The 15,270-nt window shown below is 39.0% G+C and overlaps 1 protein-coding gene and 1 pseudogene across 1 annotated transcript in view; both read right to left on the bottom strand.

The window, feature by feature from the left end:
• FAM227B (family with sequence similarity 227 member B) overlaps window positions 1-15,270 on the bottom strand; it is a 342,173-nt gene that overhangs the window by 304,215 nt on the left and 22,688 nt on the right. The gene's annotated exons all lie outside the window — the stretch shown is intronic.
• LOC126083788 (ubiquitin-like protein ATG12) lies at window positions 7,330-13,135 on the bottom strand (annotated as a pseudogene).

Below are 15,270 nucleotides of genomic sequence, written 5' to 3'. Positions count from 1 at the left end.
GTCGGCCCCTGGTCTTGTTCTGACTGGTATTAAGCTTTTCCATTGTCTCTTTCCACAGATGTAGTTGATTTGATTCCTGTGTATTCCATCTGATGAGGTCCAAGTGTATAGTCGCTGTTCATGTTGTTGAAAAAAGGTATTTGCAATGAAGGAGTCATTGGTCTTGAAAAATTCTATCATGTGGTTTCTGGATGTGTTTTTCAACTACAAATCCTTCTTTGTTTCCAGCTTTTGCATTCCAATCCCCAGTAATTATCTATGCATCTTGACAGCATTTGATCAAATTCAGGCTGCAGATGTTGGTAAAAATCTTCAATTTCCTCATCTTTGGCATTAGTGGTTGGTGGGTAAATTTGAGTAATAGTCATATTAACTGGTCTTCCTTGTAGGTGTATGGATATTATCCTATCACTGATAGCACTGTACTTCAGGATAGATCTTGAATGTTCTTTTTGATGATGAACACAATGCCATTACTCTTCAATTTGTCATTCCTGGCATAGTAGACCATATGATTTTCTGATTTAAAATAGCCAACACCAGTCCATTTCAGTTCATTAATGGCTAGGATATTGATCTTTATGTGTTCCATTTAATTTTTGACAATTCCCAATTTTCCTAGATTCATACTTTGTACATTCCACATTCCCATTTTAATGGATGTTTGCAGCTGTTTCTTCTCATTTTGAGTTGTGCCACACTAGCAAACGAAGGTCCCAAAAACTTGACTCCATCCACGTCATTAAGGTCACCTCTACTTTGAGGTGGCAGCTCTTCCTCAGTCATATTTTGAGTGCATCCAACCCAAGGGGCTCATCTTTTGCCACTATATCAGACAATGTTCCACTGCTGCTCATAAGGTTTTCACTGGCTTTTATTCAGAATTAGACTGCCAGGTCCTTCTTCCTAGTCTGTCTTAGTCTTGAAGCTCTACTGAATCCTGTCCACCAAGGGTTACCCTGTTGGTATTTGAAATATTGGTGGCAAAATTTCCAGTATCACAGCAACATGCAACACACAGTATGACAAACTGGCAGACACTGTGGTGGAAAATATCTATAGTAATTCTGCATTTAAGGTTTTATCTCAATCCCTTCCTACTTGAACAAGCCCACATTTTCAAAAGCTTGGTCACTTACATTTGGCTGTTTCATGGTCATCTTAAATTGAATAAAGTACAATATTATGTAGCATGGCCTAGTGAAAGACTACAGGGGCTTTGGAGTCAGAAAACCTAGAACTGACAGTAAATTCTGGTATTTATATATTACATTCATTCGTTGTATATATTAAGGACAATGAATATATGTTAAATTTTTTTTTTAAAGCAGGAAGGAGATTTCAAGAAACATATTCATATTTTGCCTGCTTACTTGTGGATTTTTTTTTTTATTCTTTTACAAAGAGAATTTATGTATATATAAAACAAAAAAACAAACTCCCTGCCGTTGAGTCAATTCCAACTCACAGCAACCCTACAGGACAGAGAAGAACTGACCTGTAGGGTTTCCAAGGAGCATCTGGGGGATTCAAACTGCCAACCTCTTGGTTAGCAGCTGTAGCACTTAACCACTACGCCACCAGGATTTCCATATGTATGTATATATAGCTTGTATAATTTAAGAAAAATTAACTTAAAATAACAAAGTTAATTAAAAATTCCATAAGATAATTTAAAATAAAATGGTAGTGAATTTAAGTCATGTATTTAAACAATTCTCTGAATTTGAAAAATCAAAGTCCAAAAAGAGGATATAAAGTATCTACATAACTAATCAAATTTAACACATAGAAAATGCTTTATAAGAACCAATAACGTCATTTTTTTTTTTTTGGTTTTTTTTTTGATAATTTTTATTGAGCTTTAGGTGAACATTTACAAATCAAGTCAGTGTGTCACATATAAGCTTATATACACCTTACTCCATACTCCCACTTACTCTCCCCCTAATGAGTTAGCCCTTCCAGTCTCTCCTTTCGTGACAATTTTGCCAGTTTCTAACCCTCTCTACCCTCCCATCTCCCCTCCAGACAGGAGATGCCAACACAGTCTCAAGTGTCCACCTGATACAAGTAGCTCACTCTTCATCAGCATCTCTCTCCTACCCATTGTCCAGTCCCTTCCATGTCTGATGAGTTGTCTTCGGGAATGGTTCCTGTCCTGGGCCAACAGAAGGTGTGGGGTCCATGACTGCCGGGATTCCTCTAGTCTCAGTCAGACCATTAAGTCTGGTCTTTTTATGAGAATTTGGGGTCTGCATCCCACTGATCTCCTGCTCCCTCAGAGGTTCTCCGTTGTGCTCCCTGTCAGGGCAGTCATCGGTTGTGGCCAGGCACCATCTAGTTCTTCTGGTCTCAGGATGATGTAAGTCTCTGGTTCCTGTGGCCCTTTCTGTCTTTTGGGCTCATAGTCATCGTGTGACCTTGGTGTTCTTCATTCTCCTTTGATCCAGGTGGGTTGAGACCAATAGATGCATCTTAGATGGCCACTTGTTAGCATTTAAGACCCCAGACGCCACATTTCAAAGTGGGATGCAGAATGTATTCATAATAGAATTATTTTGCCAATTGACTTAGAAGTCCCCTTAAGCCATAGTCCCCAAACCCCCGCCCTTGCTCCGCTGACCTTTGAAGCATTCAGTTTATCCCAGAAACTTCTTTGCTTTTGGTCCAGTCCAGTTGAGCTGACCTTCCATGTATTGAGTATTGTCCTTCCCTTCATCTAAAGTAGTTCTTATCTACTAACTAATCAGTAAATAACTCTCTACCACCCTCCCTCCCTCCTCCCCTCGTAACCACAAAAGTATGTGTTCTTCTCAGTTTATACTGTTTCTCAAGATCTTAGAATAGTGGTCTTATACAATATTTGTCCTTTTGCCTCTGACTAATTTCGCTCAGCATAATGCCTTCCAGGTTCCTCCATGTTATGAAATGTTTCACAGATTCGTCACTGTTCTTTATCGATGCGTAGTATTCCATTGTGTGAATATACCACAATTTATTTAACCATTCATCCGTTGATGGACACCTTGGTTGCTTCCAGCTTTTTGCTATTGTAAACAGAGCTGCAATAAACATGGGTGTGCATATATCTGTTCATGTGAAGGTTCTTACTTCTCTAGGGTATATTCTGAGGAGTGGGATTTCTGGGTTGTATGGTAGTTCTATTTCTAACTTTTTAAGAAAACGCCAGATAGATTTCCAAAGTGGTTGTACCGTTTTACATTCCCACCAGCAGTGTATAAGAGTTCCAATCTCTCCGCAGCCTCTCCAACATTTATTATCTTGTGTTTTTTGGAATCTCATCGTAGTTTTAATTTGCATTTCTCTAATGGCTAAAGATCGAGAGCATTTTCTCATGTATCTGTTAGCTGCCTGAGTATCTTCTTTAGTGAAGCGCATGTTCATATCCTTTGCCCACTTCTTGATTGGGTTGTTTGTCTTTTTGTGGTTGAGTTTTAACAGAATCATATAGATTTTAGAGATCAGGCGCTGGTCGGAGATGTCATAGCTGAAAATTCTTTCCCAATCTGTAGGTGGTCTTTTTACTCTTTTGGTGAAGTCTTTAGATGAGCATAGGTGTTTGATTTTTAGGAGCTCCCAGTTATCTGGTTTCTCTTCGTCATTTTTGGTAATGTTTTGTATTCTGTTTATGCCTTGTATTAGGGCTCCTAACATTGTCCCTATTTTTTCTTCCATGATCTTTATCGTTTTAGTCTTTATGTTTAGGTCTTTGATCCACTTGGAGTTAGTTTTTGTGCATGGTGTGAAGTATGGGTCCTGTTCCATTTTTTTGCAAATGGATATCCAGTTATGCCAGCACCATTTGTTAAAAAGACTATCTTTTCCCCAATTAACTGACTCTGGGCCTTTGTCAAATATCAGCTGCTCATATGTGGATGGATTTATATCTGGGTTCTCAATTCTGTTCCACTGGTCTATGTGTCTGTTGTTGTACCAGTACCAGGGTGTTTTGACTACTATGGCTGTATAACAGGTTCTGAAATCAGGTAGAGTGAGGCCTCCCACTTTCTTCTTCTTTTTCAGTAATGCTTTACTTATCCGAGGCTTCTTTCCCTTCCATATGAAGTTGGTGATTTGTTTCTCCATCACATTATAAAATGTCATTGGAATTTGGATCGGAAGTGCATTGTATGTATAGATGGCTTTTGGTAAAATAGACATTTTTACTATGCTGTCTTCCTATCCATGAGCAAGGTATGTTTTTCCACTTAAGTAGGTCCTTTTTAGTTTCTTGCAGTAGTACTTTGTAGTTTTCTTTATATAGGTCTTTTACATCTTCGGTACGAATTATTCCTAAGTATTTTATCTTCTCGGGGGCTACTGTGAATGGTATTGATTTGGTTATTTCCTCTTCGATGTTCTTTTTGCTGATGTAGAGGAATCTAAGTGATTTTTGTATGTTTATCTTATAACCTGAGACTCTGCCAAACTCTTCTATTAGCTTCAGTAGTTTTCTGGAGGATTCCTTAGGGTTTTCTGTGTATAAGATCATGTCATCTGCAAATAGAGATAATTTTGCTACCTCCTTGCCAATCCGGATGCCCTTTCTTTCTTTGTCTAGCCTAATTGCTCTGGCTAGGACCTCTAGCACAATGTTGAATAAGAGTGGTGATAAAGGGCATCCTTGTCTGGTTCCCGTTCTCAAGGGAAATGCTTTCGGGTTCTCTCCATTTAGAGTGATGTTGGCTGTTGGCTTTGTATAGATGCCCTTTATTATGTTGAGGAATTTTCCTTCAATTCCTATTTTGGTGAGAGTTTTCATCATAAATGGGTGTTGGACTTTGCAAATGCCTTTTCTGCATCAATTGATAAGATCATGTGGTTTTTGTCTCTTGTTTTATTTATATGGTGGATTACATTAATGGTTTTTCTAATATTAAACCAGCCTTGCATACCTGGTATAAATCCCACTTGGTTGTGGTGGATTACTTTTTTGATATGTTGTTGAATTCTATTGGCTAGAATTTTGTTGAAGATTTTTGCATCTATGTTCATGAGGGATATAGGTCTGTAATTTTCTTTTTTTGTGATGTCTTTACCTGGTTTTGGTATCAGGGATATGGTGGCTTCATAGAATGAGTTAGGCAGTATCCGTCATTTTCTATGCTCTGAAATACCTTTAGTAGTAGTGGTGTTAACTCTTCTCTGAGAGTTTGGTAGAACTCTGCAGTAAAGCCATGCGGGCCAGGGCTTTTTTTTGTTGGGAGTTTTTTGATTACTGTTTCAATCTCTTTTTTTGAATAACATCATTTTTAAGGCTTATATATTACAAATGTACCCATTAAATGAAGACTAAGAAAAGAATTTCCATTAGTGTTGGAAGTGTTAATTAATACAATTAGATAAAGGGAAAAAAAGCTACATAAGTACTAAAAAGAGGTAAAAATGTATCATTAGACTCAGATATTCTCTTTACTCTATCAATTATTCAACCTGAATACTACATACATTTATGTGTCAAACATTATGTGCTGCATTGGGAATACACAGAATAGTAGGACTTGATTCTAGGCCTGAAGTTGCAAGAGAAATACAACAATATAATGCCTTTATGAAGGCTCTATAGGAATAAAGGACAAAAAATGTATTGATAAGTGCCCTAGGAGGTCAAATATGTTTTCGTGGAGGAGGTAACATTTAAGTGAAAGTTGAAATTACAGAGATTGAAATTCTAGAAAGGAGGTCCAAATTAGATAGTTCAGAAACATTTTTCAAACTCTCTCTTTTTTTGAATGCTCTTTTAATGATGCATGTCCCATATTAAAGCTTCTGATTGTTCTCTTCCCCACCGAAGACACCAAGGCTACAGTTTCCTATACTGATATCATTGCCACCTGTGATGGAGAATTTTATGTCTATTTGGCTAGGCTGGGGTGCTCAATTGTTTGATCAAACACTGGTCTAATGTCAAACGGAGCAGTGAGCTGCCCAGCCTCGCATCATCTCCATGATTGATTGGGCATTGGACCCCTTCGGTTGATTTTTGGAAGTAGATGACCACACCTTTCTTCCCAATCTGTCCTAGTTGGAAGCTTTACTGAAACCTGTTCAGCATCATTGCAACATGCAAGCCTCCACTGACAGACTGGTGATGACTGCACTTAGGATTAACTGGTCAGAAATTGAATCTGGGTTTCCTGCGTGGAAGGTGAGAATTCTACCACTGCCCCCTCTGTGTCATTAATCATTAGGAAAATGCAAATCAAAATCACAATGCAGTATCACTTCATACTTCTAAGATGCCTACAATTTTTAAAAAAAGGAAAACGACAGGTGTTGGGGAGGATGCAGAGAAACTGAAACCCTCATCCATTGCTAGTGGGATTGTAAAATGGTATGGCCACTGTGGAAAACAGTTTTGTGGCTCCCCCAAAAAGCTAAACATATAGTTACCATATGATCTTGCAATTCTACTCCTGGTTATATATCCAAAAGAACTGAAAGCAGAGACTTAGATACTTGTATACCAATGTTCATTGCAAATCTATTCAGAACAGCCAAAAGATAGAAACGGCCCAAATGTCCATCAACAAATGAATGGATAAATAAAATGTGGTACATACATAAAATGAAGTATTACTCAGCCATAAAGAGAAATGAAATCCTGATACATGCTACAACGTGGATGAACCTTGAAAACACGTTGAGTGAAATATGTCAGTCACAAAAGGACAGATACTGTATGAACCCACAAATATGAAATATCTTGAACAGGCAAGTGTTTAGTGACTGAAATGAGGTTTATTAGTGGATATCACAGTCAGGTGAGAGAGAGGGGAAAAGGGGGACTTATTGCTTAGAGGACCCTGAACCTTCATTAAAGGTGAATGGGAAATTTGGAAGCGGATAATGGTGATGGTTGAAAAACATGATAAACATAACTAATGTTACTGAACTGTACATGTGAAGAATGCTAAAATGGCAGATGTTTTGTTACATACATATTTACCACAATTAATACTTTCCCCAGCAACAAAATAAAAGGTGAATTAGAGAATGAATTATACATATAACAAAAAGTTTTTTTTTTTTTTTTTGTAGAACAATTAGTTTTTATTTTTGGGTAAGGATCAAGAGATAATAATGTAAATATAGTTTGAAAAAGTATAAATCCCTATATAGTCTTAAAGGCTATAAGGGAAGAAAATGAGGTATACAAATTTAGCTACCCTTAGATTTAATAAACTAATAAATTACTTAGATTAAAAAAAATTGATGTTACAAATTCAAACTCAAGTTTTTTGATTGGTAAAGAAGTATTCTATCATACCAAACCTTAGAAGCAACATAATTCATAAATCCAGCATATTTTTATTATTTGTTAAATATGTATGTATATGAATGAATACATTCACTTCCTTCAGTAAACGCTAAGGGTACGAAGTTAGAAAACAGATCTTTTCCATATCCTACTTATTTGACTCCAAAATAATATCTGCTTTTCCAGCATTCAGCATATATACACATTTCTTACCTAGTTGTATGTTTGCAAAATTCAGTCTGTCAGTATTATTCCAGTTAATCATCCGGTCTGAAACCCTGGTGCCATAGTGGTTAAGAGCTATGGCTGCTAACCAAAAGGTCGGCAGTTTGAATCCACCAGGTGCTCCTCGGAAACTCTACGGAGCAGTTCTACTCTGTCCTATAGGGTCACTATGAGTCGGAATCAACTGGACGGCAGTGGGTTTGGTTCGGTTTATTCATTCGTTACACAGGGACACTGGCATAAGGAAAAAGGCATAAGGGGACTCAAGAATTCACATTTGTGGGTAGAAAATATGAACGATGATTTCAACACCGTAAACTGAATTGTTCCTTAGCTTCTTCTAATGCTAATGTATGGCAGATCACTAGCCATAAAGCGCATTATGGGATTTAAGGGGCGTTAGGTGCAGTCTGATAAAATCATGTTCCCACCATTACCTTTGAAAACATATATCTGTGCTTCTAGTACACATCTTAGATCCTATTTGGATGTTCCATTCAATTTATGGGATTTTGTTTGTTTAGTTTTATTATAATACTTTATTGTGTTTTTGGTGAAAGTTTGCACAGCAAATTAGGTTTCCATTTAACAATTTTTACACATCCTGTTCAGTGACATTGGTTACATTTTTCACAATGTGTCGACATTCTCATTATTTCAATTCTGGGTGTTCCGTTTCCATTAATGTAGATTCTCTGCACCCCCTTACCTTCTCATCTTTGCTTTAGGGCAAATGTTGACTATTTGGTCTCATACAGATGATTTTTTAAAGAAGCACAGTACTCATGGGTGATATTGTTTATGAGCCAATCTGCTATTTAGTGGAATGGAATTTTTTTTTTTAATTGTACTTTAGATGAAGGTTTACAGAACTAGCTCTCATTAAACAGTTAATACACTTACTGTTTTTGACACTGGTTAACCCCACGACATGTCAACACTCTTCCTTCTCGACCTTGGGTTCCCCGTTACCAGTTTCTTGTCCCTTCCTGCCTTCTAGTCTTTGCCCCTGGGCTGGTGTGCCCCTTTAGTCTTTTTTTTTTTTTTTTAATTGTACTTTAGGTAAAGGTTTACAGAGCAAACTAGACACGTATTGTTTTATGACATTGGTTAACAACTCCACGACACGTCAATACTCTCCCTTCTGGAACTTGGGTTCCCTATTACCAGCTTTCCTGTCCCCTCCTGCCTTCTAGTCCTTGCCCCTGCACTGGTGTGCCCCTTTAGTCTCATTTTGTTTTATGGACATGTCTAATCTTTGGCTGAAGGGTGAACCTCGGGAGTGACTTCATTACTGAGCTGAAAGGGTGTCCGGGGGCCACACTCTCTAGGTTTCTCCAGTCTCTGTCAGGCCATTAGGTCTGGTCTTTTTTTGTGAGTTAGAATTTTGTTGTACATTTTTCTCCAGCTCTGTCCAGAACCCTCTATTGTGATCCCTGTCAGAGCAGTCAGTAGTGGTAGCCAGGCACCATCTAGTTGTACTGGACTCAGTCTGGTGGAGGCTGTGGTAGATGTGGTCCATTAGTCCTTTGGACTAATCTTTCCCTTGTATCTGAAGTTTTCTTCATTCTCCCTTGCTCCTGAAGGGGTGAGGCCAGTGGATTATCTTAGATGGCTGTTCACAGGCTTTTAAGACCCCAGATGCTACTCACCGAAGTAGAATGTAGAACATTTTCTTTATAAACTATGTTATGCCAATTGAGCTAGATGTTTCCCCGAGACCATGGTCCCCACAGCCGTCAGCCCAGCAATTTGGTCCCTCAGGGAGTCTGGATCTATCTATGGAGCTTCCATGACGTTGCCTTGTACAGGCTGTGGTGTCTTCCCCAGTATGGTGCACTGTCTTACCCTTCACCAAAGTTACCGCTTATCTATTGTTTATTTAGTGTTTTTCCATCCCCACCCGACCTCTCCCTTGTAATCATCAAAGATCGTTTCTTTTTGTGTGTAAACCTTTTCATGAATTTTTACAGTAGTGGTCTCATACAATATTTGCCCTTTTGTGACTGACTTATTTCACTCAGCATAATGCCCTCCAGGTTCATCTATGTTGTGAGATGTTTCACAGATTCATCATTGTTCTTTATTGTTGTGCAGTACTCCATTGTGTGTATGTGCCGCAGTTTACCCATTCATCTGTTGATGGGCATCTATGAATGGGATGTTTCTTTTAATGCTGCATTACAAACATAACATAGAACGAAGGAATAATTCAATCTCACTTTAAGCAATTAGCTAATAGCATTAGTAAAATGGTACTTTGTCTTTTAATCCCGGCATGAAATACACAGAAGGTCTAAGGCTATTTTTTAATTATTCTTTGAGAGCTTTCAAGTTAGAAAATACATTATGAAAAACTCAGAAGATGTTGCCAGGATTACTCTAGCAATTAGAATAAAGCCAATTTTACCATTGGGATTCAAGAATCATTAAATGGTCAGCTGAAAAGAGCTCTAAGATTTATTTGTCCAGATTTTGTAAAATTCTTTCTTTCCCAGTAAAATACTTCGTTTTAAACTATACATATTCTCTAAGTCAGTCTTCCAGTTTGTCAAAATATCTGTTCTTCTAGCTAGCTGTTTACTAGAAATTAGCAGGAATTGCTTTTTCTCCCATATTGCTGGCAAAGAAGTTAAACCAAGTCACCTAATTCTTTTTGCCAGCTGGGCTGCCCTCCTCTGGTCTATGTAAGGAATAAAACCAGCAGGTGAGTGCTACTTTGTTTTACAAGACGATAACTCAGTAGCAGACATAATGTAAATGATATAGATATAAATGTAAATGAGAAAAGGCGTATTCCATAGGTAAAAAAAAAAAAAAAAAAACCTTTAGTAAATAAAACTTTTACAGTGGAAAAACCAGAGTGCTAATACTATAAGTAAACAATTTTCATCATTTTGAGAACTGGTAATGAAGAAGCTTTATATAGTCTTAATCTCCTTTTCAATACCTTGGAGGCAGATCTGGATTATTCTTGTCAAAAAAACAAAAACCAAACTCATTGCCGGCAAGTCAGTTCAGACTCATAGCGACCTACAGGACAGGATAGAGCTGCCCCTTAGGTTTTCCAAGGAGTGGCTGGTGGATTCGAACTGCTCATCTTTTGGTTATCGGCCAAATTCTTTACTACTTCACCACCAGGTGATTGTAGTAGCAATGGGCATACTATAATTTTTTATAATGATTTTCATGTTAATACAAGTTGCATTTTTGAGAGTTCACTCCATGGATGTTTTCTTATACACAAACATTGGTCACAGTAAATACATGCAGTAGATCATTATCCTAAAGTCTCTTGCCATAAGCACCAAAGCTTTCCAGAGCTGCTTCCTTTGTAAAGATTAATTTTAAGTAGAAAGTTGTTTTTCTCTGTGGTTCATCCCCAAGTCTGAGATTTGCAGGAATTTAGGATCAGTTTACCATCACTGCCAAAAGACTCATAGGCAGTTTCAACTTCCTGGTCTGGGGAGGGTGCAAAGGACTGATTCACAAGTTTAAGGAACTTTTTGATGAAGTCAGTGAGTCCTTGGATGGTTCAGGTTTGCTCTACAGGCCACTTCTTTGTTTTCATAATAGGGGTATCTCCCACAGCCTTTAGCAGGATGTCAGTTTTTTTCTTGGTGTCTCTGGCAGCTTCTTCTGTCTCTGAGGAGACTGCAGCAGATGAAAGGGGCTCAGGGGTGATGGTTTCTGGGGAGACTTCCATAAGTTCTTCCCCACCAACAGCAGTCAAAGGAGGGAGCTGCAGCACTGACTATGGTTCCTCTGCCATCTTGCTCAATGGGAGGGGAGGGTGGAAGTGGCCACAAAGATTATTTTTAAACCAATGAGATGAACGAATCCATAAAACAAAAAAGTGACCAAGGATACAAGCAGGTAATACATGGAATAAATTAATAAGGCTAATAAATTGATAAAAACATGCTAGGCATGAAGATAAAAAAAGCCTAATTATAATAACAATCCTTCATTTATTGGTGTGGCTAAGATTAAAAAATGATTATCAACCAGAGTCTACTCAGTAAACAAAAAAACTCACTGATTTCAATAGAGACAATTAAATATAAGGAATTGGTTTAGGTATTAGAAAACCAATAAAAGAAAAAAAGGAACATGAAATGTGATGGTTAAGGTTGTGTGTCGACTTGACAGGACCACGATTCTCAGTGGTTTGGCAGTTATGATGCAGTCTGCCAGTTATATAATGATGTAATCACCTCCATGAGATCTGATACAATGTAATCACCTTCATGATGAGATCTGCTATGAATAGCCAATCAGTTAAAAGGGAATTTCCTTGGTCGTGTGGCTTCCATTCAGTATGGGTGGATGTTCTGACCAAGCTCACTGACTTTTGCTCACTCTGGACCCTGCAGCTGGCTCCTGATCTGACCTCTAGTTCTTGGGACTTGAGCGAGCAGCTTACCTGCTGATCTTGGGATTCATCAACCTCCATAGCCAGTGGGCCAGAGGCCCACTGCCTGACCTACTGATCTTGGGATTCATCAACCTCTGCAGCCCGTGGGCCAGAGCCATGCCGTCTGACCTGCTGATCTTGGGATTCATCAGCCTCTGCAGCCTGTGAGCCAGAGGCCTGCTGTCTGACCTGCTGATCTTGGATTTGCCAGCTTCTGCAGCTATGTAAGTCAGGAGAAGCCTCCAGCTTGACCCAAGGGCTTGTGACTTTCCAGCCTATACAACCACATGAGCCATTTCCGTGATATAAATCTCTCTCTCTCAACATATATGTGTGTGTGTGTGTATATATGTATATGTCTCACCGATTTTACTTCTCTAGAGAACGCAGCCTAAGACATGAAGTTACACAGAAAGAGTAACTACGAGAAGCAGCTACCTCCCCCAGGGTTGGGGGAACAAAAGGTACAGGTTGGAATTTTCAGAATTTAGAAGACTTGATGATGAAGCTGATACTCCCACTTCAAGGAGGAGATGTACCTCAACTAATGCTGATACCTCAGGAGCTGAGAGGACCAGCCCCAGGAAATAGAGGTTCAGACTTCTAAGGAGGGTGGAGTCTGCCTGGATAATGATGGTACCTCATAGGGACCCAATGAGCTCCCCCCCAACCAAAAAAAGCCCTGGAGACTGCTGGCAGGATGAATGACTATTGCTAAAGTAACACCAACTAATAAAGCAAGGAACTTGGAAGGAGTAAATCATTTCTCCCCTCCTCTTGCTTTCAAGTCACCTACTAACACTGACTATTGGCAGAACCTTACAGAAATCCACTTCACAAAAGAAAAGGGTAGTTTGTAGAGTCCCAGCCCCAAGCATCACAAAACACAGTATATAAGGATTGGTTTGAAACAGAGAGACAACAGCTTAATAACTAGCACAACTGACAAAACCAGTGCTTGTGAGTAGGTAAACAGGTTTCATAAGTTGTTACAAGAATTATAAGTAAATACGACTTTTTTGGAAAGTATTTTAGCAATATTTCTAAAATTTTAACAGGTACATCTTCTTTGTATTTGGAAGGGATTTTAGTTGGAAGTAACAGAAATACTGACCAATTTAGAAAGAAACGGGTAGCTCACAGGATCTTCAGGAAGGTCAGAGGGCCTGGCCTGGAGTCTGTGCAGCCAGGAACAATGCTCCAACTCACAGCATAAGTGCCACGAGAACACCACTGCAAACAAGGCTGAACAGACACATCAACTTTTCACCAATGATGCTGGACTCTTTATTCTCTTACTACTTCCTCTAGTAATTGGCTGTAGCTACTACCGTTCCCACCACAGAATAAATTCTGGGTGTCTCCTGATGTTTTCTATAACTAACTTTCCATTCTAAGTCTGAAAAGCTATCTGATTGACAAAGACTAGATTATGGTTTTATACCCTGAGACAGGTTGGATAAGTGGCATTATTAGTTTCTATAATGCCCAAGGGATCTGAACGCATCTTATAAAATTGCCTATGATAACTCTGGGGCCTTAGATTAATGATGCTGGAGTAAAAAGGAAAGGCATGTATAAGGAGTTTTAATATCTTAAACCTCTTTAAATAGCTGGAACAGTCGAGATTCTTACTTGCAAGGTAGTTAAGCTGAAAGAACTTAATGAAAAGGATGCTGGGTAGCTCCTTGAATTGTGGGAAGCAGGCTCAAGGCCAAGCTTCCAGGAAATACCAAAAACTACAACACAGAATGGGCTAGATGAAAAACAGCTACTGCTACTGCTGCCCTCTGAATATCAGAGGAAACTGCTGCCGTCACTACCACACCATTGTAACTTCTGCAGCTAGAACGTGACTGTAGCCACTGAGGAAATATTATCACAATCGTTCCTGCTTCTAGAAGTCATGACTGTTGCTGTCTGTTCCAGTCAAAAAACGAAAGCTCCATGAAGAGCCTGTTCCACATCCAAATCAAAGTTTTCTGTGAGTGAATCTGGCTGACGGAGCACAGATCAAATGCTTGAATCTTAGCTGCAAGGGAGTCCAGCGTATAGGTTGGGAAAGCATAACTCATTATGAGGGAATTTACTCAACTAGAGAATGTCTATTCAAAAGATGATGGGCAGGCATAAATATGACAATCGTTTACTACATATACTTGTTTATTAATCTTTTTCCTAAGAGCTCCTCCCTGGGATCTCGCCTTAGAAAAACATAACCTTCATTTTTGCTTATATTTTGATTTTACAGCTGCCTTAGCTCTGGAGAGTAACCAAGAGTGAAGGTACTGATGGCAAAGAAGTTGAGAGTCTCTTCTGCCCACTAGGAGACACAGCTCAAGAGATCCTGGGAAAGACACAATCCTAACTCTAATCGAATCTCTAATCTACAAAGAAAATGGAGAATGTGTCTTTATGACCAAAAGTAAAAGCCAACGGTCCTGATGAGAAAGAAGAAGTCTTCATCCCCAGGAGAACCAAGTTTGCTCTATACAGTCAAATTACCTCGATGTTAAAAAAAAATTTTTTTATCCAGAGAAGAGCTAGACCCTTCCAGGCATTAGAATCTAAGCAACTCAAAGAGAAAACAAGTAAATAAACAAACACATTAGCAACAACATACTTGAAGCTATCATTTGAGTTGTGGCCAGCCTTCCTGGAACTGCCTTCCTAGAACTTTAAATGACCTGCTTTAGTCCCTGTAAGCTAACCTAGCTCTTGTAGGCCAACTCCCACATCTTTGATTTTGAATTTAGGTATTACTGTTCTACTGTCGAAGTCCCTAGGTGGTGAAATGCTTAAGTGCTTGGCTTCTAACCAAAAGATTGGCGGTTCAAATTCACTCAGTGGACACTAAGAAAGATCTATTTCTGAAAGATCATAGCCATGGAAAACCCTACGGAGCACAGTTCTATTCTGGAATACATGGCGTTGCCATCAGTCAGAATCAACTCAACGGCAACTGGTTTGGTTTGGTTGGTTCTCCTATCATGACCTTCCACCAACTGTCTTATCAATTTGTCATACTGTGATGTCTTGCATGTTGCAGTGATGCTGGAAACTACGCCACCACTATTTCAAATACCAGCAGGGTGAGCCATAGTGAAGAGGCTTCAGCTGAGCTTCCACACTAACACAGACTAGGAAAAAAGGCCTGGTGCTCTACTTCCAAATATTAGCCAATGAAAACTTTATGGATCACAACAGAACACTGTCTGACTTGCTTGCTTTGGACATGTCATCAGGCAGGATCAGTCACCAGAGGATAAGATCATAGAGGACGAGATCATATTTTGTGAAGTAGAAGGCCAGTGAGGATGAGGGAGACCCTTGGTAAGATGGA

The sequence above is a fragment of the Elephas maximus genome, chromosome 10, assembly GCF_024166365.1.
Source record: "Elephas maximus indicus isolate mEleMax1 chromosome 10, mEleMax1 primary haplotype, whole genome shotgun sequence".
In the NCBI taxonomy this organism is placed as follows: Eukaryota; Metazoa; Chordata; class Mammalia; order Proboscidea; family Elephantidae; genus Elephas; species Elephas maximus.
Note: the sequence above shows the minus strand (reverse complement) of the source record. Positions and strands in the feature narration are given on the sequence as shown.